Below are 25,146 nucleotides of genomic sequence, written 5' to 3'. Positions count from 1 at the left end.
TTTGACAACATAGTTACATCTGTTTAATGGTATGGACAGGAACTGTTACTCAAGTGACACAAATATTTGGAAAGAGTGGCGTCTGAATAAAAGAATAACAAATAATATTGATACCTACACTTCAGGTTTGAGGAGGTATGACAATGTGTGCATCTGATACAATTATTTATTAAAATGGGATCTACACAATGGAATAGCAACAGTAAATGTAAATACACTTCATTTCGTTGTGGTTTTGGGCGGCATGCTTCAGTGATAGCACTATGACAAGGTCAAGAGTTCTACTATACAAGAAGACACAACACGAATATACCGCAGTCTCCCAAAACACGCACCACGCACACGCAACACATCGCATTCATTGAAGGCCGCTATTACGTGGTCCTCTCTGTATATAAGACGTTGATACAAACACATAAACTTGAATTGTTTAAACGTGCTAGCAAGTGTGTGAATGTCTGGTTTTTGAAAGCAATATTACCTTGTTATGTCTCCTTGTAATAAAAGAGCCGTTGCATTTTATTGCCACCAAACAGCACACCTAAACAGTCACATAATTTCGACGGGCACTCTATTTATGCTTAGTATATTTTATAGAATATGGTGTGCGTCGCCAAAGGGACAAAACATGAAGACTTCCTCAAAGGAATGAAAGCTCTGTTCAAGGCGAAAAGTGAGGCTATGGCAAGGAAGACGCGAAGAAATCGGCCAGATAGAAATGAGAGAGGAAAATAGAAAAACAAATAAAGTCGCCTTTTACGATCATGCAATGAAGTAGGTACGATTATGACGCCCTACCCGCAGGGCAGAATAATATAATAATCACCTGAGTGAGTATTGTTTATTTCATCGAAGGTATCAGCCAATAACAACCTCAAATGATATCGACTAGTGGATGGCGAATCAAAGATTTATTTACATGTTCTCATAATGTTTACATTTTATTTGATATATATAAAAACAAATGGTTTTTTTTCGGAGATAGTTGCCCTAGTTATGAACACGTGTCCTCAGCATCGCTGAAGAAGACAAAACAGCTGTGTTGTTCAGTCTTCAATTAATGTCGTTCAATGAAATGTCCATCAACCCAGCATGCTATTTCCTACGTGTCGAAGATCCTCTCTTATATGTATATCAATATGGTGATGTTTCTGGCATCTTCCTTTCATCTTCATGGTTTTCTTACAGACACAAAGACAAAGATGCCATCAGACGGCTAGTGTGCTATTGTACATGATCTTTGTGTCATAATACGGAATTCACCCAGATATACGAATGATCCAAAGTTCACATATCTATATGAAACATTGTATCTTGCTTTTCAAGAGCTCTCAAAGTTATCCTTTAATTTTCCCTGTACGATTTTAATTGTTATATACCCACATATTTATATCTATATTTTTTATTAATATTTTACCGTTCTGTCAGGTATTTGCAGTTTATAATTATCTGTTCTATTACACATTGCTAATTCTTACATAATGCGCATAACAAATCAATAAGTGCACTGATGTATATGAAGACGGCAGCATTTTCGGAACATTTGTCTTTGTTATCGCTTTTTCAGGACTTTTTCTTGAAAAACAACAACAAACTAAACAAACTCAATTTGATTTACTCTTAAGCTCAAGGACTGATGACGGGTGATAAAGCCACTGTTTAGATATTGGCCAAAATAAGACTGTTATATTAGCTTAATAATGAACCTGAATAAATATTTCTAAATCCATTTCATATATCAAGAGACATATAAGAGATTAGACATTTCTAATAAAAAAAACCAGTGGGTGTATTGATTTTATTTCATCTGTAACCATGATATGCTGTGTTGTAGTAGAGATATTGATTTTTGGTGGTCATTACATCATCGGATACGTCGTCATGCGTTTGACCTTTCAAACGCATCCAAGACTCTGTAATATATTGAATTTAGAGTCTTGGGTAATTACTTCTTTCCTAGTTCGTTTAGAATGTGACAAATATGTTACGTATCACCAGACATTCACCTTGTGAGTATAAGATATGTATTGGTTAAGTTAATGTTAGATTTTGGTTAATGTCATATCAACAACATGCACTATGGTATGGGCCTTTAAAGGACGGTTGCGTGTTATGATTTTGCGTGCTGGCTATTGTGTAGTGAGACACCTTATAGACGGATGCTGGCAAAGACATTGATATAAATATCATACCTAGCTGGTCAAATTATTCTGACATTTGACAAACTAGTATAAACTCTTTTGCAATCGTATCAGATAATTGATAAGAAAAATATAAAAAAATAATCTAGCATGTTTGCCTTTCACAATAACCAATGCAATTGTAAATGAAGGTTCCCCAACAAGTGATTTTTTATCATATTTATCAAATTCGAGTTATACAATCTTCAAATTTTGATAGTGTCATCTCAGAATTTGAAAATTAACCGAGTCAATATTCTGTCGTTTAAACTTTAAATAAGGAACTACATGTACCTGTTTAAATGCAATTAAAAACAGAATGTGCTCTATAAGATGTATTCAAACGTTGGAAGCCCATCGGAATCAAGAAAGGTTGGTATTGTATCATGAGAGTCGCTGTTTACACACAGTTACATACGATAATCAACTGCTATGACGTTTATCGCATATTTCCATTGTGAAACATGCATAGTTGTGGAACAAACTTATTTCCTCTTCATTTTTCAAAATCTGAAAGTCTAATACTGGCATTTCAGTGAAAATCTAGAAAAATTCTATTATGCAAGGTTTGCACAACAGCTTCTCCTTAAGAAACACCGATAAATTGATAGAGACAGTATCATCAATGTCTTGGAATATAAGCTGAATTGTGATGAGGTTTGAGACGGTCAAAAGTGCCGAGCCAAGCCATCATTTAAAATCGCATTCACTCACCATTAGTATTGTTTTGAACGTGCAAGTGGTTTTTTAAACAAATTAACACACCGTTCACTGACATCGGGTGCAAAAGAGATCTGCTAAGCTCTCATCCTAAACAGAGTAGGACGACTGGTTTACTGTTGTCAGTGTTAAATGACCTTCATTGGTGACTTTGGAAATAGGAGTTGTAGCACGATGGAATTATAAAAATAGTAGGACGAGTCGGTTTTCAGCCACCAGGGTGACGTTGATCGTATGTGTTTGTCAATGCTTTTTAAAGTACATGTAGGAAATTCAGAAATGTATCACAATGATATGAGCTGTAGAGTGGCTGAAACAAGGAAACAACATAAAAACACTGCGATCTCCCAGAACACACACATACTACGCGTAGTATAACTCATATACGAAAAGTCGGCCTTAACTGCATAGCAAGTTCATTAAAAGTCAAAACAAAACCATATTCTTTTTAAAGATTCTTAGGTGCAGTTTCATGACATCTTGTTTTCTGTGTAGTAACATATTTACAAGATTGACAGGTAAATGAAACAGCCATTTGATTTTTCGTATTAGTGTCATCAATAAAAGGAAAATCTTAATCATAAAATTGATTTTTGTCATGTCAAGTAAAATCGTTGTTAGTCAGATAACTTCATGAAATATCGTCAATGTATTATTCATTTAACGTGGAGTAACACTCTTTCTACTTAAAACATCACCCATGCAATTTATAGATTTAAGTAATCGAGATACAAGTCATAGGTTCGACAAGATAGTTTTGGTTTGAAATATTTCACGAAATCCGTTAAAACTTTTATGCTTGTTTTAGCTGTTGTCGGGTTTTCTATAAGATTTTATAATGTATTTATTACATGTAACTATTCATACCTTGATTGATATAAACCATCGGCTACATGCGCGCTTCAAAAACATCAATTTCAGCTAATCCAAATTGTCCATCCGATATGTAGAAATGTACCACAACGAATGCTCGATTTCATTTAAATGTATTTGAGTCTGTTCTATCCATCCTCACAATTGTGTTTAAATCATAATTAGGTTGACCTGTCAAATATATCAGATAACAGATTTCTTGATTAATGAGTTTTAGGTTTTTCAAAATGAAAGAAAGGTTCCACGGGTTGTTATTCCTAAATAAGGTTATGTCCTAAAATTACTCATCACTTTATGTACATTGCAGCTCCACCGAAGTGATTAAAATTGTGTTCAATTCGTTTACTTTCTGTGCGTTTATTTTTTTTTTTGTAAATCCCTATATCTTCATTTTGTCAGGATAACTCATATAAAATTATATCAGTATAGATACATGTATTTTTTATTTTCCACATTGTAATTTATTCATTTTGTGTGTGTAACAAAGCCAGTAATTTATATACTTGTAAATAAGGAAGTTTGATTATTTGATAGCATGTGGATCAACAAGCAAAATCGGACAATTTCTATAATTATATAAGTCTATTCATTAGAACTAAATTTGGCAACCGTATTTAAGATTAAGTCTCGATAGTCTACAGTTTTATTCAGTCTATCCATACTACAGTTACCTCCTTTACGGGTAGGTATCATTATATTGTCATTATATTGTGAGCGTTATTCAAATAAGGTGAGATAACCTGTAATGTGCAATTATAGTAGAGGGATACTTTAAGACTACCTTTATGGTCAAAATGTTCAGTGGGAGTTGTCTTTTCATGAAAATCAGGCGCGACACAACGTAAACAACTTCATTAAGAGAATGTGTTCACTTTATTGAGGTTATTGTATGGCTACTTACCATAACGACGTTATCATTCAATAAGGTGGGTGTCTGAAGTTGGTTCCGAGTTGGGACTTCCGAGTTCCGTTTAAGGATTTTGTTTTTAAAATTCACTTCATGTGATTGGAACATATTACAAATTTTGTCTGTTGTGTTTTGTCATGGATAATTTGTGATGGAGTCAGTTTAAATACTTTTTCAATTAACTCCCATGTCCGAGTTCCATTTAAGTAAAACGGAACTCGGAACACTAACTTCAGCCTCCCCAATTAAGTAGACTTACTTTCACTAATCCATTATATTGTTTGCTGCGATCAAACCTAATCCTTGTTGAGGAATGTAATTCATTCAAATTTCATGTCAAAGCAAACCGAAAAGGTTTTAACTTTATGCAATAGTTTTAGATGTCGTTGAATGGCGCCAATTATTTATGAATATCACATAATTGTGCAAATCACATTTTTAATGTAACGTAAAAAAACAAAACTATATATGAACATTTTAAACATATGGCTAGCATTTTAACCTAGCATACGTCGAGTATATGGCAACACCTTCACAGAAAGAAGTGCAAGGATAGTGATAGAATATAACAGCAGAACAATTCATCGGCGGTGTTTAATGTACCAGCGGTAATACTTTCTTTAGTATGATGCACTCATCGGGATATCCGAACGGGAGCAGGATAAGTTTTGTTCCTATTCAATCTTATAAGCATCAATTGACCTAGTTTTGGCGTCATCGCACGTGGCCAGTATTATTGGTTCTGTCAACTGGACGGGATTAGCCAAAATCTATAACATTGGTATTTGGAATTCTTTGAGTATGGCAAGTCATGTGAAACACCCTGGTCTCGTATCGGAGTATAGTGTTGATATTATGTCCTGGAGTTCATTCGTCCTCATGGCTAATACATATAAGCTAGATCTCCTTTCGCTCACCATATATTTAAATATTTGTTGGGTGTCATATCAAATAGTGTCGTGGTCTATTTATCGATTAAGTTAACATATCATAATATAACATGTAGGTAAGAGGTCAAAGTTCAAAGTTATCCTCACACGCCTGCTGTACCAATATGCTGTTATTGATAATTATATTTTTTCTTATTTATATTGATTAAGTGTTTATTGTTTGGTGTACATTCAGCATTCCTTACATTTACAAATGATAGCTAGAAATAATATCAAAATGAATGAATGAGTGAGTAAATAGATATACAATGAAATACATAAAATATTCAAAAAAGACATGCACATTGAAATAGTTTTTATTTAATTAAGTTTTGTTTTTGCGCCGACATAATTTCGCGGTTTAAAGTTAAAAAGTCTAGTTTACTGTTTCGTAAATACTTATTTTATCGGGAATACTGTAACAAATCGCACGCGAAAATAACGTAGTTTACAAATGTGGTAATGCTGAAGACACGTCATAAATAAAAAGTTTACAGTATGTGGTTATGGTATTAACGCATCATAAATAAGGTAGTTTACAGTTGTGGTAATGGTATTGACGCATCAAAAATAAGATAGTTTACAGTATGTGGTAATGGTATTGACGCATCATAAATAAGGTAGTTTACAGTTGTGGTAATGGTATTGACGCATCATAAATAAGAAGTTTACAGTATGTGGTTATGGTATTAACGCATCATAAATAAGGTAGTTTACAGTTGTGGTAATGATATTGACGCATCAAAAATAAGATAGTTTACAGTATGTGGTAATGGTATTGACGCATCATAAATAAGGTAGTTTACAGTTGTGGTAATGGTATTGACGCATCATAAATAAGGTAGTTTACAGTTGTGGTAATGGTATTGACGCATCATAAATAAGTTAGTTTACAGTATCTGGTAATGGTATTGACGCATCATAAGTAAGTAAGTTTACAGTATGTGGTAATGGTGAAAACACATCATCAATAAGGTAGTTTACAGTTGTGGTAATGATATTGACGCATCAAAAATAAGATAGTTTACAGTATGTGGTAATGGTATTGACGCATCATAGATAAGGTAGTTTACAGTTGTGGTAATGGTATTGACGCATCATAAATAAGGTAGTTTACAGTTGTGGTAATGGTATTGACGCATCATAAATAAGTTAGTTTACAGTATCTGGTAATGGTATTGACGCATCATAAGTAAGTAAGTTTACAGTATGTGGTAATGGTGAAAACACATCATCAATAAGGTAGTTTACAGTATGTGGTAATGGTGAAAACACATCATCAATAAGGTAGTTTACAGTATGTGGTAATGGTGAAAACACATCATAAATAAGGTTGTTTACAGTATGTGGTAATGGTGAAAACACATCATCAATAAGGTAGTTTACAGTATGTGGTAATGCTGAAGACACATCATCAATAAGGTAGTTTACAGTATGTGGTAATGCTGAAGACACATCATAGATAAGGTTGTTTACAGTATGTGGTAATGCTGAAGACACATCATAAATAAGGTAGTTTAGAGTATGTGGTAATGCTGAAGACACATCATAAATAAGGTAGTTTAAAGTATGTGGTAATGCTGAAGACACATCATAGATAAGGTTGTTTACAGTATGTGGTAACGGTGAAGACACATCATAAATAAGGCAGTGTACTGTATGTGGTAATGGTATTAACGCATCATAAATAAGGTTGTTTACAGTATGTGGTTATGGTGAAGACACATAATAAATAAGGTAGTTTACAGTATGTGGTAATGGTGAAAACACATCATCAATAAGGTAGTTTACAGTATGTGGTAATGGTGAAAACACATCATAAATAAGGTAGTTTACAGTATGTGGTAATGGTGAAAACACATCATCAATAAGGTAGTTTACAGTATGTGGTAATGCTGAAGACACATCATCAATAAGGTAGTTTGCAGTATGGTATAAACGCATCATAAATAAGGTTGTTTACAGTATGTGGTAATGCTGAAGACACATCATCAATAAGGTAGTTTACAGTATGTGGTAATGCTGAAGACACATCATAAATAAGGTAGTTTACAGTATGTGGTAATGCTGAAGACACATCATAAATAAGGTAGTTTAAAGTATGTGGTAATGCTGAAGACACATCATAGATAAGGTTGTTTACAGTATGTGGTAACGGTGAAGACACATCATAAATAAGGCAGTGTACTGTATGTGGTAATGGTATTAACGCATCATAAATAAGGTTGTTTACAGTATGTGGTTATGGTGAAGACACATCATAAATAAGGTAGTTTACAGTATGTGGTAATGGTGAAAACACATCATCAATAAGGTAGTTTACAGTATGTGGTAATGGTGAAGACACATCATCAATAAGGTAGTTTACAGTATGTGGTAATGGTGAAAACACATCATCAATAAGGTAGTTTACAGTATGTGGTAATGGTGAAGACACATCATCAATAAGGTAGTTTACAGTATGTGGTAATGCTGAAGACACATCATCAATAAGGTAGTTTACAGTATGTGGTAATGCTGAAGACACATCATAAATAAGGTAGTTTACAGTATGTGGTAATGCTGAAGACACATCATAAATAAGGTAGTTACAGTATTGGTAATGGTGAAGACATATCATAAATAGGTAGTTAGTAATGGTTAATGTGTAATGCTGAAGACACATCATAAATAAGGTAGTTTACAGTATGTGGTAATGGTGAAGACACATCATAAATAAGGCAGTTATTGTATGTAGTGGTAATGGTATAACGCATCATAAATAAGGTTGTTTACAGTATTTGGTAATGGTGAAACACATCATCAATAAGGTAAGTATGTGGTAATGGCTGAGACACATCATCAAATAAGGTTGTTTACAGTATGTGGTAATGCTGAAGACACATCATCAATAAGGTAGTTTACAGTATGTGGTAATGCTGAAGACACATCATAAATAAGGTAGTTTACAGTATGTGGTAATGGTGAAGACACATCATAAATAAGGTAGTTTACGTATGTGGTAATGGTAATAACGACATCATAAATAAGGTGTGTACAGTATGTGGTAATGGTGAAGAACGCATCATAAATAAGGTTGTTTACAGTATGTGGTAATGGTGAAACACATCATAAATAAGGTAGTTTACAGTATGTGGTAATGGTGAAAACACATCATCAATAAGGTAGTTTACAGTATGTGGTAATGGTGAAAACACATCATCATATAATAAGGTAATGTTTACAGTATGTATGGTAATGGTGAAAACACATCAATCAAAATAAGGTAGTTTACAGTATGTGGTAATGCTGAAAACACATCATCAATAAGGTAGTTTACAGTATGTGGTAATGCTGAAGACACATCATCAATAAGGTAGTTTACAGTATGTGGTAATGCTGAAGACACATCATAGATAAGGTTGTTTACAGTATGTGGTAATGCTGAAGACACATCATAAATAAGGTAGTTTAGAGTATGTGGTAATGCTGAAGACACATCATAAATAAGGTAGTTTAAAGTATGTGGTAATGCTGAAGACACATTATGTGGTAATGGTATTAACGCATCATAAATAAGGTTGTTTACAGTATGTGGTTATGGTGAAGACACATCATAAATAAGGTAGTTTACAGTATGTGGTAATGGTGAAAACACATCATCAATAAGGTAGTTTACAGTATGTGGTAATGGTGAAGACACATCATAAATAAGGTAGTTTACAGTATGTGGTAATGGTGAAAACACATCATAAATAAGGTTGTTTACAGTATGTGGTAATGGTGAAAACACATCATCAATAAGGTAGTTTACAGTATGTGGTAATGCTGAAGACACATCATCAATAAGGTAGTTTACAGTATGTGGTAATGCTGAAGACACATCATAGATAAGGTTGTTTACAGTATGTGGTAATGCTGAAGACACATCATAAATAAGGTAGTTTACAGTATGTGGTAATGGTGAAGACACATCATAAATAAGGTTGTTTACAGTATGTGGTAATGCTGAAGACATATCATAAATAAGGTTGTTTACAGTATGTGGTAATGGTGAAGACACATCATAAATAAGGCAGTGTACAGTATGTGGTAATGGTATAAACGCATCATAAATAAGGTTGTTTACAGTATGTGGTAATGGTGAAACACATCATCAATAAGGTAGTTTACAGTATGTGGTAATGCTGAAGACACATCATCAATAAGGTAGTTTACAGTATGTGGTAATGCTGAAGACACATCATAATAAGGTAGTTTACAGTATGTGGTAATGCTGAAGACACATCATAAATAAGGTAGTTTAAGTATGTGGTAATGCTGAAGACACATCATAAATAAGGTAGTTTACAGTATGTGGTAATGCTGAAGACATCATAAATAAGGTAGTTTACAGTATGTGGTAATGGTGAAGACACATCATAAATAAGGTAGTTTACAGTATGTGGTAATGGTGAAAACATATCATAAATAAGGTAGTTTACAGTATGTGGTAATGGTGAAGACACATCATAAATAAGGTAGTTTACAGTATGTGGTAATGGTAAAACACATCATAAATAAGGTTGTTTACAGTATGTGGTAATGGGTGAAAACACATCATCAATAAGGTAGTTTACAGTATGTGGTAATGCTGAAGACACATCATCAATAAGGTAGTTTACAGTATGTGGTAATGCTGAAGACACATCATAGATAAGGTTGTTTACAGTATGTGGTAATGCTGAAGACACATCATAAATAAGGTAGTTTACAGTATGTGGTAATGGTGAAGACACATCATAAATAAGGTAGTTTACAGTATGTGGTAATGCTGAAGACACATCATCAATAAGGTAGTTTACAGTATGTGGTAATGCTGAAGACACATCATCAATAAGGTAGTTTACAGTATGTGGTAATGCTGAAGACACATCATAAATAAGGTAGTTTACAGTATGTGGTAATGCTGAAGACACATCATAAATAAGGTAGTGTACAGTATGTGGTAATGGTGAAGACATATCATAAATAAGGTTGTTTACAGTATGTGGTAATGCTGAAGACATATCATAAATAAGGTAGTTTACTTTATGTGGTAATGGTATTAACGCATCATAAATAAGGTTGTTTACAGTATGTGGTTATGGTGAAGACACATCATAAATAAGGTAGTTTACAGTATGTGGTAATGGTGAAAACACATCATCAATAAGGTAGTTTACAGTATGTGGTAATGCTGAAGACACATCATCAATAAGGTAGTTTACAGTATGTGGTAATGCTGAAGACACATCATAAATAAGGTAGTTTACAGTATGTGGTAATGCTGAAGACACATCATAAATAAGGTAGTTTACAGTATGTGGTAATGCTGAAGACCATCATAAATAAGGTAGTTTACAGTATTGGTAATGGTGAAGACAATCATAAATAAGGTATTGTATGTGGTAATGGTATAAGACACATCATAAATAAGGTTGTTTACAGTATTTGGTAATGGTGGAAACACATCATCAATAAGGTAGTTTACAGTATGTGGTAATGGTGAAGACACATCATAAATAAGGTAGTTTACAGTATGTGGTAATGCTGAAAACACATCATCAATAAGGTAGTTTACAGTATGTGGTAATGCTGAAGACACATCATCAATAAGGTAGTTTACAGTATGTGGTAATGCTGAAGACACATCATCAATAAGGTAGTTTACAGTATGTGGTAATGCTGAAGACACATCATCAATAAGGTAGTTTACAGTATGTGGTAATGCTGAAGACACATCATAAATAAGGTAGTTTACAGTATGTGGTAATGCTGAAGACACATCATCAATAAGGTAGTTTACAGTATGTGGTAATGCTGAAGACACATCATCAATAAGGTAGTTTACAGTATGTGGTAATGCTGAAGACACATCATAAATAAGGTAGTTTACAGTATGTGGTAATGCTGAAGACACATCATCAATAAGGTAGTTTACAGTATGTGGTAATGCTGAAGACACATCATAAATAAGGTAGTTTACAGTATGTGGTTATGGTGAAGACACATCATCAATAAGGTAGTTTACAGTATGTGGTAATGCTGAAGACACATCATCAATAAGGTAGTATAATTAAGGTTGTTTACAGTATGTGGTAATGCTGAAGACACATCATAAATAAGGTAGTTTATAGTATGTGGTAATGCTGAAGACACATCATAAATAAGGTAGTTTACAGTATGTGGTAATGCTGAAGACACATCATGAATGAGGTAGTTTACAGTATGTGGTAATGCTGAAAACACATCATAAATAAGGTAGTTTACAGATGTGGTAATGGTGAAGACACATCATAAATAAAGTTTACAGTATGTGGTAATGCTGAAGACACATCATAAATAAGGTAGTTTACAGTATGTGGTAATGCTGAAGACACATCATAAATAAAGTAGTTTACAGTATGTGGTAATGGTGAAAACACATCATAACTAAGGTAGATTAGAGTATGTGGTAATGGTGAAAACACATCATAAATAAGGTAGTTTACAGTATTTGGTAATGATGAAAACACATCATAAATAAGGTAGTTTACAGTATGTGGTAATGGTGAAAACACATCATAAATAAGGTAGTTTACAGTATGTGGTAATGGTGAAAACACATCAATAAAACAATAATATCCGGCGTAGGTTACAGTTTGTGTTAGCTGCCTGAGTGTACTCAATAGAGGACGAAATGTCCTTATTACGGCATCCCTATCTAGGAGATACAAACCAGCCTTTCGGAGCATGTGACCTGGCTTCCCTGTCGTGGCTTGAAACCTGGTCGTATTAATACCTACACATTGACAGCAGCTGAATCGGAACAAGTGATAAAACAACGGTCCAAAGTGGGATTCAATGCTATTCGTAAAATTGGAAAAAAGTTTGTGTTACAATTACATTTGGTACGAATTGATTTCTTGTGTTGCATTGATTTGTTTGATGGACACGGGAAGATAATATCGGAACTTTTACGTGATTTCCAAGTATGGTGTTTTAATGTTTCACTTTCCTGTATTGAGATGCAAAAGAGGACATGACGACAATATACCTTCGATTTCAAACTTAAGCGCCCACGACTTGGAAGCCATGTACAAGCTGTCATTAATTGACTTTTGCTATTAATAAAAATATATTGTCTTAGGTGCAGAAGTGATATGGCTTCTTCCAATTATATTTCGTCAATTCATAAATTCATAAATTATTTTGACATATAATTGAAGAAAAAACCCTAATCAAATATCTTAGTCATCACTATATCACCTTACATTACTTTTAATTTGGTGTTTCCATGGTTGGCATCTGACTTATAACAAAGAAAAATAACCTAGTTAATTGAACCTCGCCAAGTGGTCAAGTTTTACTTCTGACAGGGCATACCGTGGCTCCTTTTTCATTCAAACCATTCATGATCATTATACACATTATATACTATGCTAGATATCTTTAACGTTATGTTTAGGCGAGATAATGCGATATATTAGTTCATTTAACTATCACAAGGAGACAACGACTATCATACCGCTACCTCCATAAAAGTGGATCTATGATAAAATAAAACTTTTGTATAAATAATAAATCGGGCCATAAAAAACGTGATATTGTTTTGTTTGTTCTCTTTACAACAAATAATAGAACTTTAATCTAGAACCAAAAACAACAATTAACATGTACCTGGCTGTTAATAGGACGTTTATATAGAACCAAAAACAACAATTAACATGTACTGGCTGTTAAAAGGACGTTAATCTAGAACCAACAAACAACAATTAACATGTACCTGACTGTTAATCTGGAACCAATAATCAACAATTAGCATGTACCTGGCTGTTAATCTAGAACCAACAAGCAACAATTAACATGTATCTGGCTGTTAATCTAGAACCAACAAACAGCAATTAACATGTACCTGGCTGTTAATAGGCTGTTAATCTAGAACCAACAAACAACAATTAACATGTATCTGGCTGTTAATCGGCGGTTTATCTATAACCAACAAACAACAATTAACATGTACATGGCTGTTGATAGGCTGTTAATCTTAAAACAACAAACAACAATTAGCATGTATCTGGTTGTTAATAGGACGTTAATCTAGAACCAACAAACAACAATTAGCATGTACCTGGCTGTTAATAGGCGGTTAATCTATAACCAACAAACAACAATTAACATGTGTCTGGCTGTTAATCGGCGGTTTAACTATAACCAACAAACAACAATTAACATGTACCTGGCTGTTGATAGGCTGTTGATCTTAAACAAAAACACAACAGTGAACATGTACCTTGCTGTTAATCTAGAACCAACAAACAACAATTAGCATGTACCTGGCTGTTAATCTAGAACCAAAAAACAACAATTAACATATACCTGGCTGTTAATAGGCTGTTTATCTAGAACCAAAAAACAACAATTAACATGTACCTGGCTGTTAATAGGCTGTTTATCTAGAACCAACAAACAACAATTAACATATATCTGGCTGTTAATAAGCTGTTTATCTAGAACTTAAAAAACAATTAACATATACCTGGCTGTTAATAGGCTGTTTATATAGAACCAACAAACAACAATTAACACCAACATAAAACTTACAACTACATTTGTATACTACAAGGTTTTACAAATTCCACAATCTCTCAAACTTAAGTTTAAATCTGGTAAAAGATAAAATCACCGCCGCATAAATATTGAACATCGGTACCACACCTTACACAATGATGGAGTACAAAACTTTACACAAAAGACTGATCAAAGGAATTCAAACCACGCACAGGTGTCTGGAACATGCTATGATAAGCGCATATGCAGATATGAAAGGATGTATAAAACATATCTGTTGGTAAGAAACAGACATCTATTTACATAAAACGTTTAGGGCTAGCAGTGTGTATTTTGGTGTCCCGCAGATAACGAGCACAAAGAACAGAAAGGTAAACCTACCTTGTTTATTGTAAAAACAGAAAGGTATAACAACCATGTATATTCTATCTATCTTTATACCACAAACAATATATTTTCGGCTACCAATGTTTTATTTCAATAGCATGGAATGGCACTGTAAAAACTAAAATTCTGATCTTAAGTAAGGTACATTTAAGATCAGGTTGTATTTAAGAGACCCATAAATATATTGTAACAGGAATATTTTAGATTTGATAGTTGGTTTGCTACTTTTATTGTAACGTCCTATTAAACATCTTTGTACAATTGCCGAAAACGTACTGACAAAATTGTGTTACCAGTAACACGTTTTCATCAGCAAAATATGTAGTGACAATTTTTGTGTCAAAAACCTTTAAGCATTGATGTCACTATTTTCTAATTTTATCGGGGTATGCAAAAAAATTGTTTGCAAACTGTGTGAATCCGCGTAGCGGATTCTCACAAAAGTTTGCAAACAATTTTTTTTTCATAACCCGATAAAATTAAAAAATAGTGACATCAATACTTATAATTAATTTTATACTCTATTTGATAAAATGAAGTATATTTAAATGTAACATTATAGTGATTTTTCAAGGGATTCTTTTTTCCGAATCAATACGCAACGTCAATGTCTCTATTGTGACTTCACGTTAACGTCGGGGTTTCGCGCCATTCTCGGATTTTTTTTTCATAGTGGTATGCAAAAAATATTGGCCAATCAGAAAGCCAGATTTGGTATGAAAACAAAGAAAAATTAATTATATTGTTATGATAGTAGTGGATTTGTCTGTATAGGAAATTTATACATTTCAAAAACGTGTTGTTAGTGAACATCAGCTGAATCCGTATACCAATTAACATTCCCTTTTTCTGTGATTGATCGTTACATGGTCATATGCTGACTTTACTTGATAAATTCTTTTAAAGGCCAAACCGTTTTATGTTCCCTTTCATCATATTGTTTTCAAATGCATTTGGTTAAATACATATTAACCTAAATTCTGAAGGTAATTAGCGAAACTGCTGTAGAAATTCAAATGTCCACCATCTTACTTACTGTCAATTTGAGGTATCACATAAAACAAGACATTCATTTATAGGGTTTTATAGCTATAAAGTTAGGTTGCTATCCATCATAGAGTGTTGGCACTTTGCATTGTTTTCAAATTTCAAAACAACCCTATTGACATACGTCTGCATGTTACATAACGCTTTATAGACTAAAGACATGCTTGAATATCCGTTTTGGATATGGCACGTTACATTATGTCCCGCTAACACAAAGCGGCACAACACAAACATACTGCAGTCTTTCAAGATATGAACACATGCAACACATCGCAATCATTAAGTGACACTGGCATTCATCAAATCAACCAACCAAACAATCAACCAACAAACCAACAACGGTGAACAGTGAACGGTGTAGAGAGGTAAAATTGTATCAACAATGATAACAAATTGTAAGTTTTGGAAGTTTGTATCAAGAAGGATGAACATGTAATACGTCCATAAGATTTTATCAAGAAGGATGAACATTGCAATACGTCCGTAAGTTTGTATCAAGAAGGATGAACATGCAATACGTCCGTAAGTTTGTATCAAGAAGGATGAACATGTAATACGTCAGTAAGTTTGTATCAAGAAGGATGAACATGTAATACGTCCGTAAGTTTGTATCAAGAAGGATGAACATGCAATACGTCCGTAAGTTTGTATCAAGAAGGATGAACATTGCAATACGTCCGTAAGTTTGTATCAAGAAGGATGAACATGTAATACGTCAGTAAGTTTGTATCAAGAAGGATGAACATGTAATACGTTCGTAAGTTTGTATCAAGAAGGATGAACATTGCAATACGTCCGTAAGTTTGTATCAAGGAGGATGAACATTGCAATACGTCAGTAAGTTTGTATCAAGAAGGATGAACATTGCAATACGTCCGTAAGTTTGTATCAAGAAGGATGAACATGTAATACGTCCGTAAGTTTGTATCAAAGGATGAACATGTAATACGTCAGTAAGTTTGTATCAAGAAGGATGAACATGTAATACGTCAGTAAGTTTGTATCAAGAAGATCAAGCAAGGTCTAACACTGTTATGATTTTATCTTAATCGGAACGACCGATTAAATGTGTCATGTAGTTATACTAGTGAGATATAATACGTCCATAACTTACCAAAGACGGACACTGCAATATTTCAGTAATGTTATATGAATAAAGATGGACATTTTTCTACACTCGTATATTTTTATCGACTATTGAACGAATGTTGTGATAGTATTAGGACAATTTAAAAAACAATATTTTCATGTATTTTTTAAAGTTATAGAAAATGAAACATGATATTAGATGAGTTATTTTACCAAATATGAAGTGAACTTCAATATTCAATGTTCCATTCAGTAAACATATGACTCAACTGAGTCATTTTTGTCATTATGAGAGCAAGACTTTGGTTCAACAAAACTTTCAGTATGATACCAAATCAAAAATATATTTTGATATTGTAAAAATACGTTTATGGTTCATAGGTTTATTGTTACTTTCTGCTTTATGTCTCTCAAAACAAAGACAAATCATCAAAAACATTTTTATAAATCAACAATTTCTGACAAATGACTTATTACCATTAGCCGTCCTGCCCATACATACCTATACACATGTGACTTGTGAAGACGCATTGGGTATACAGATCCACACCGCGTGACAACAGGACACAATATCCCATAAGACTGTCTTTTTAGATGACGAGAACTATATGACACGACTAGCTGTATAGGGTCTACTGAATCAATCACCGACTGACAAATATACACACTGATCAAGTGAAATGATTTGGAGACGACCGTTTCATTAAGCAGTGGCTAGGTTGATAAACTCTCGCCTTATGCCTTACCGGGCCGTGTTGCTTACTGAGACGGTTGGTAGGCTGCACTAATGACTGGGACGTTCGATCTAGGGGATTGACCGGATGTGGATCACGCCTGCAAACGATAATAATTTTTATTGGTGACAGCTAAATTGATGAACTTCAAGTGGGAAGTAGGAAGGTAAAACCACTTGCGGGTGTATGTATGAATAACACAAGTCCCAACAACTGTGTTGCAGTAACATACATTCAGATTCCAAAAGTTTCCATAAACTAAGAATTGTCTAGCTGCTGTAGTTTAGGACTAGCATCAATACTCAGAATCTAATTGGTGTAAATTGTCACTCAGGTTCGTCATTATATGCTTCCTCAGTTTACGACAAAAATTAAAAATAAACGACGCCGGTGTAGCCTTTGTCACTCACAACTTGAAGCAATAGACAAACTCCATGGAATTGTACACGCCACACTTTTTCTGTACCATTTGACACCAAAAATCTAGGTTTTCATTTGAACTATCAAGACCTTCTCTTGAATTGTATGTGACGCTATTTGTGTTAAAATTGTGAATCTTTAGTGATATGTAGGACATATGTACACGTAGATATTTCGGTCATGACATTCAGTCTCTCACATCCAGAACATTCGGAAGCTAACAAGGACGGCCCTACCTTAATATGGATACTTAATACATCACGTGATGCTTACCTCGTTCAAATATAGACAATAATCAAGGGCAATGATATAATGAACGTGGATATAAATGTCTTGACGCTGTAGCCACGGAAGTTTTGTTAGATTATAAGCAAGCAGGACCTCACTCTTAAGGCGTGAACATACGCTTAACGCGTGAACATACGATATTGCACTAGTTGAAGCCTAAAGGCCAGATAAACGGGATTTTCCCCTAATGTCGACTTGTTACTTTACTTTAAACCAAATGTCTTTCATGTGAAATATATTTTCGCGAATGTCGCGATCAGACTAAATTCTCAAAGTTTATCTTCGTGAACAAATCCCTATTGAATTTTTAAATTAGAATTAGTTTTTAAATAAATATAGCAAAATTTAAAATATAAGTTCAAAACAGTCAGAGTTTATTAAGGACGGTTACCATGTTTGCAATGTGGTGTAAATGTATGTATGTTTTGGGAGGCTGTGGTATATTCGTGTAATGGAAAAGCTGACGAGGATAACTTGTCATACTTAGCACTATTAGAAGTTGATAATGCGCCGACAATTCCCCCAGTAAGTGAATATATATGATTAAACATTTAAAGAGTGCATTAAAATGAGGATGGTGTAATAAAGCAATAGGCAGGACATGTGGGTATTTCGGCCCCTGGTGCTGTACATGTGGAATTTTTGGACATTAGCCTGTACCCGTTGACATTGCTGACGTCGTACCCGCTGACACTTTGTGATACACGGTAGACGCAATATCCATATCCTGAAGCTAAGCACGAAATTAAATGGCAACTTGTATGGAATTGTAAACAGCCTAGCGTTTGTGGTGTTATTTAGAGTAAATTGATTGTATTTGTTGAGCCCTGTGGTCTTACTACGAAATGAAGAAATATCCTGATTGATAGGTATCTCTGCAACACGATTTACATTGGTTAAAACATCGATTCTACATTATATAATCCATGGGATTTCAATTCATTTTAGCCACACCATGAAGCGTAGAAAGCTTTCCATAGGACGTATACTTACAATATACACTAGCTCTCGTCTGATAACATAACACGCTTACATTGATTCCTGTAAAAGGCATTGTTCCACAAGTAAATTTAAACTATTATGCTTGGATTAGTACTCCACTGACACAAGACCAAAACTCCCGAGAAAATTTCATATTTTCTGTGTTGAGAATATTTACCTAATGCATTGAGGGAAATGTAGAATACATACAATGATGGAGTATATCAGAAATAATGCTAAAAATAAGTTTTCCAAAATCAACTATAGCATATTTCACGCTTAGAATCGAGACCCGAGGGCCATGAATTTCTTAGTTTTTTTATGCGACATTAGAACCCTCAAGTCTATAAGTGTTCAATCTTATTCAATTACATCTGGAAGTTAAGAAAAAAATTGGTATTGAGTAAATTCCTCTTCGGGAGGGGTTCATTTGATTCCCAATTTCGATTGGTCAAAAATTTGTAATTTTCTCGAATATCATGAAATAATTTTGGGTATTAAAAGTTATCTCAATAAATCTATCTTTTTAAAATAGGTCTATCTAATAATCCGTAATGTATGCTCTGTTTTGTAGAAAGGGAGACAATTACCCATCTCTTGTGGGAGTGTACTGAAGTACAGAATTTTTTAACTGATTTTGATATTCTTTTTATACCTTTCGCTATCAATAAAGAAACAATGATGTTTGGTATATTCAACCATATTGAAATATATAACAGAATTGATAATGAAATTTTACTCTATATTTAGCAATACATATATAAAAGTAGATGCTTACAAGATTCATTTATTGTTATGAGATTTGTCAATTCCTATGGAAAAGGTCAATTTTACTTAGAGAAATTTAATAATGATTGGAAAAAATGGGTAAAACCTACCGGAAACGCTGGATATTATGGACCTTAACGAAGAGTCTCCTGGCTAGTATTGTAACTTTTGCTTGCATATCAAAATAAAGGAAAAACAAAAAATATCATGATTTTTTACCAACCACAATGAATTTTGTTGGAGCACCTTCAGCTAAGGTTATTCAAAGTAAAACAACATAAATATCGATAACAATATCCTGGAAATTTTATAGTATATATTACTGAATAAGGACTTTTACAAACAATGGAAAAAATACGATTGATTGAGACATATCTTATTTGTCTTTTTAAAAGTAAGAAAAAGGATTGTTCACAGGTCCTAACAGCTTATAAATAAGTATTATCCTAACAAAAGCTACGAATAACCTACCCTCAACACTGTAGAATGGGTCAATAACCCCTATAAGACCATTTTTGGTAATTACTTGAACTATTTATTTTTGAAAAGACAAAACTAGATTAATAGACACTTTTTTTAGTAAGTTTGAAGTTGTCTTTATCACCATTTCACACTCCCGTTATACTTGTGTTACAAAGACGGTTGATAAAGGGCTTCAAGGTTTGCCGAGCAAACAGTAGCAGCAATTGGAAGAGAATGTTTTATTGACGCATTCTCTATATGTCGGCAATTGAGAGACACGTTACATTTATGTAAGGTTTCCGGAGGACTTAGCAAGCGTGTGGCGTTTATGTGATAAAGAAATGTGTTCGAGGTTGTCATCAATGATTCAAGGTTCTTATTCTTCTTCAGTTGCGTGACATCAGCTCCCCAGAATTAACCTTTTCATTGGTCTTACATTCTGTTTCGGGGGTGATATCGGTGACAGTGACCATTGCGATAACTTTTATGTCTGATTTTTTCATTTCGTTCCTTTCTGTTTAACGTCCTGTTAACAACATCAGAGTACCTGTATATCTGTCAGTCAATCAAACCATTTTCAGAATTTACACCATGTGATTTTTGGTATAAGCTTAATGTTATTGAATGTGTCCTATAACCGAACAAGGAAGTTAAGTCGTATCCATCAATCAATCAATAAATAAATTAATTAATGAATCAATCATTTATGAATCAATTAATTAATCACTTAATGAATGAATAAATCAATAAATAAATTAATAAATGAATGAATCAATCAATAAATAAATCAATAGGGTGAGATGTTTTTGTGATGCTCTGTATATGTCCTTTGTTTGTTTGTTTGATTAATTAGCGTCCTATTAACAGCTATTGTCATGCAAGGACGGCATCCCATGTATGCTGTGTAATGCGTGTATGTTATGCGAGGTGCGTGTTTTGGGACACTGCTGTATATTCATGTAGTGTCTTCTTGAATAGTGGAACTGTTGCCCTTTTTATAGTGCTATATCACCTTATTTTAACGTGATTTATAACAGGTTTGTGCTAGAAGGGGTAGCGTATCTATAACAAAAGCTAACCTAACGTTATGTCAAAAAACAATATTGCGCAGAAAAACTTCAACATTATTATCATGAAAATATGTGTTTTTACAGTAACGTCCACTTATAGATATAAGTAGATATAAATATGACTTAATTGAAGTCTGCTTTTCCCTGAGGATCTTCTGTAGATCTCCGCGCTGTGATTTTGTAACAATCAATACGCATTTATCAGTACAGATCTACTTGCCGTAAGAGCACCGGTGTTGTCTGATGACCATTGACTTTTGATTGATTGACATTGGAATCAGGGTCAATAACATCGTAACCAACGGGGCCTGTCGATAGTAACAGACAACAGCAGAAACGGCTATCTCTCCCATCAGTTATTCTGTAGAATGTGCACTGACTATGTTTTATCATAAAAAACATAAATCTGCACCATCTTACATGTACTTAATAGCAAACATGAGGAGGATCGAAACTTTAAAACATAGTAAAACGACGGTTTATATGTATACCTGATAAGTTTCTTATAAGTATGTTATAGTTAATTAACAAATCCATCAAATGCCATAATAAAAGCGAAATAATAGTTCAAGCTAAAAGCGATTGGAAGCTAACAGACATTAAATTATGATTTTTCTGCAATGCCTAGACAAATAATTTCGATTGTACATTCTACTTTCTACTTCATCGTTGGTTTCTTTTATACAATGAAAGTCGAATTCGGGTTAATTCAATATATCATTATATAAAATTACCAACTTTTTACCTGGCTATAAGATCACGAGAAAAACCTTAATTAAAATATTACTGGCACGTTTTCATGTAAGTGAAATGTATATTTTGAGTTTAGTTATTAAGTTCGTATTGTACTGTGTATATTTGTACGTTCAGTGTTCAAATTGGAAACCGGTTTTATCAGACTTTTCTGTTTATACCCACAGGTTCTAGATACCTTAAATGGCCGTCGTCCTTAGAAACGATGATTAATATACAAGAATCATCTACATATCATTTGAAATATTTGTTTTATCTCGAGACTTGCATTGTCAACTTTAATACGGAAGGTAGAAAGAGAGACACTTTTGGTGTACATTGGTTGCAAAAAAGGTTCACATTGATAAAGGATGGACTGCAACCAACATAAAACAGGAATTTGTTTGCAGGAAAATGGAGACAAAAATGCTGTATCCCCACCAAGTAGATAAAACATTAAGATTTGTATTCATTACCGAGAGTTGGTAGGTTAGGTGATTTTACCTAACGACGTATTTTTATGATAGTTAATTTAATGACGGATTTGTTTAATATATCATGTGTTGCTTATGGTGATTCATTTAGTGTTTTTGGAGACTGCAGAATGGTTTGGTGTGTCTCCTTGTAATTGTGTGTTTTGGGAGACTGTAGTATGGTTTGGTGTGTCTCCATGTCATAATGGAACTTTTGCATGTTACTTCAAATGTGACAGAGATGTGTTTGAGGCTAAGACTGGTATATATTCAATACCTTAAATAATGTAATCGGATAATCTCCTTGACATAAATAGTAAAGCTTTTCAAAATGTCAGAAGTACCAATGCCAGTAATAAAACCATTCCTAACTTCCGGTTATAAAAGAGAGCAATTAATATGCTGAAGTACATTTACTTAGAAGCAATGCAAACTGCCAATACGTATAAGCTTCGAAAAAAGAATGGCTTTACATTCGAGCTTTGTAAAATTAACTTTTCATTAGCGACACTCAGGTACTTACCAGTAATTACAGATGTTTAAGAGGAAGAGGAGATCGTTTGTCTAGCATACTCCTTTTCGCTTCTTATAAAATGTGTTTCAACATCTGACGAGAAAGCATTGTACAGCATGCATAATTCAAACAATTCCCTGTGGATATATATCCCCATGTTGTTTGCTGTCTTTATTTCAGTACAACTACAATAAGGCGTGAATTCTTTACCCGCGCACCATGTACACAGCAGCACCAATTAGTGTTAATTTGATGTGAACAGAGATGACGATGATCTCGCGCCTAATTACTTCTGACATCAAGCATGTTGCCGGGAATATATCAAATATGATAGCGTAGATAAGATGTAAATGTCTAAACAAATAACACCGTTATGTATGTATGTATCTATTTATTATCCTCTCAGAGAAGGGACGTACATATAGATGTATCATATAGTGTCACGCGGTTTATTACAGGTTCCTGTTCGGACATTTGTGATGTTATTTATTTGTTTTAATCTACTCGAACATACTTAATATTCTATGTTTAGAAGTAAAATACAAAGCTTCATTTTGAAAATAATAGCCGTTTCTTTATAGTGATGTATTGCTTTAACGTATTTAACTGTGTTTCTTTTAGCTAATCCTTCTTAGCAGTTCTCAATACCGGTAACGCTTGCGTCAGTTAATTAGCGACTATTGTATATCACGTTTAGACTAAGTGCTGTTTACATGTTTGTTCCTGTATATTTTGTATATTATCATTTTGTATTACTTGTATATTCACTTTTAGGCCTAGGTTTGGAAGTGTAGAGTTGGACATTTCTCCGCTCCACACCCGACTGTAATAAACCAGTATATAGAAAATTCTATCGTTGGAGTATCCTTTTTCACAGACTACATTAGAGCTATTTCCCCGATACACTAGCTATAGCGCTGTGAAATATGTAATGAAGTTATCCGGTTATCATAACATCGTCATTTAAACAGTCTGCTAGATAATCAACGCATTATTGTAACACACATATATATATAACGTATAGCCTGTTATTATTATCGCGGGTTAAAAATTTTCGCGATTTGGAAAAAAACAAATTTGAGCATTTGAGCAAATCATTTGTTTGTTTGTATGATTAAATCAGACTTCTATTAAACAGTCAGGGTCATGTAAAGACGGCCTCCCATATATGTGGTGTAAAGTGTTTGTGTAGTGCGAGGTGTGTACTTTGGGAGAATGCGGTATATTAGTGTATTGTTTTCGTGTTAAGTGGAACTCATGTCCGTTTTATAGTGTGTGTTGTAACACTTAAGCATGCTGCCACAGGCACCAAACAAGCATATCCCACTTGGTCACATTATACTGACAACGGGCGAACCAGTCGTCGCGATTTGGTTTTAAGGGTACATGTATATATAATCCAACAAATTCTAAATATTTCGCTATCACGTCGCAAAAATATAATTCCCGCAAAAATAATCGGGAAAAATAAAGAAACCCATACTCTATAAATATAAATGTTTTAAATAAAATTTTAGTGTTTTTTTTTAAATAAATGTTTTTGGCCTGAATCGTATTTGCATATTCTAAGCAAAAGGATATGAGGATGTTTGAAAACATGTGTATGTCTAGTATGTTTTAAATTATGACGTCTTACTACGGTGTTGATTTCTAAAGTAACAGATTAAACTTTATCTTCGAAACGCCTTGACGCCATCATACTTTATGATTATCTTCTATGTACTGGTGTTGCTCATTCCATCAATTTTTGAATATAACAGTTATATCTTCAAAATGTATGACGTTACACTCATTATCTACACCCACATCATATCACTGTTATATGTATATACAGAATGAAGTTGCATTTAAAACACCTGAGTTCAAAGTTTACAAAGAATCGACGGAAGAACAAATCAATACAACGGAATACATTAGAGGTTTGAATTGGATGTAAATGTATATATATTATCACGAGTTTCTGAGTTTATTGTCTTTAGGCCTTGTTTTATTTCATTCTTTGCCGTTTTCCACTGTTTCCAT

General features: G+C 33.7%; 1 protein-coding gene across 1 annotated transcript in view; it reads right to left on the bottom strand.

Annotated features, from left to right (window-relative positions):
- Nucleotides 1-23,286, bottom strand: part of LOC138325683 (potassium voltage-gated channel subfamily B member 1-like) — a 187,103-nt gene extending 163,817 nt beyond the window's left edge. Inside the window, exons 1-2 of the mRNA XM_069271503.1 lie at nucleotides 23,134-23,286; nucleotides 17,185-17,516 (exon numbers count right to left, since the gene is read on the bottom strand). The gene's annotated coding sequence lies outside the window, so the exon portion shown is untranslated. The remainder of the gene's footprint in view (nucleotides 1-17,184; nucleotides 17,517-23,133) is intronic.
- Between the last annotated feature and the right edge of the window lie 1,860 nt (nucleotides 23,287-25,146).

The sequence above is a fragment of the Argopecten irradians genome, chromosome 6, assembly GCF_041381155.1.
Source record: "Argopecten irradians isolate NY chromosome 6, Ai_NY, whole genome shotgun sequence".
In the NCBI taxonomy this organism is placed as follows: Eukaryota; Metazoa; Mollusca; class Bivalvia; order Pectinida; family Pectinidae; genus Argopecten; species Argopecten irradians.
Note: the sequence above shows the minus strand (reverse complement) of the source record. Positions and strands in the feature narration are given on the sequence as shown.